We start from the raw sequence: 427 nt of genomic DNA on the forward strand, positions 1-427 counted from the left end.
TTCCTAATCTATTTTGGTAATAGGTTATTAGGATTCCTAATTTGATTTGGTTTTGGTTTAGAATTCCTAGTATGTTTATGATTTTAGGATTTCTATATATATAGAACAATTGGAAGAGAAAATTGGTAGAGAAGAAAAATTGGGGATATTTGGAGCACAGAAAAGAGGTATTTTCTGAGCTATTTGTTTAGGGTTTTGTTTGGAGAGATTAAGAGCTTGTTGGTGAGATTAGTTTGTTCCTTCGAGTGATTTGTAATCTCAATTTGTACTCTTTAATTATAAATTACTCAAAATGTCCCAATTGTGTACACCTAAGCAGCTGTAGTCCCTGCACTTGCAGCAAACAAGAAATTAGATTTAGCCTGCCTAACAAGAAGGGGGGGTGGGGGGGGATTAACATTTCAAGTAAATTAAGTTTTTTCCCGCA

Source organism: Asparagus officinalis, chromosome 3 (genome assembly GCF_001876935.1).
Source record: "Asparagus officinalis chromosome 3, Aspof.V1, whole genome shotgun sequence".
Classification (NCBI taxonomy): domain Eukaryota; kingdom Viridiplantae; phylum Streptophyta; class Magnoliopsida; order Asparagales; family Asparagaceae; genus Asparagus; species Asparagus officinalis.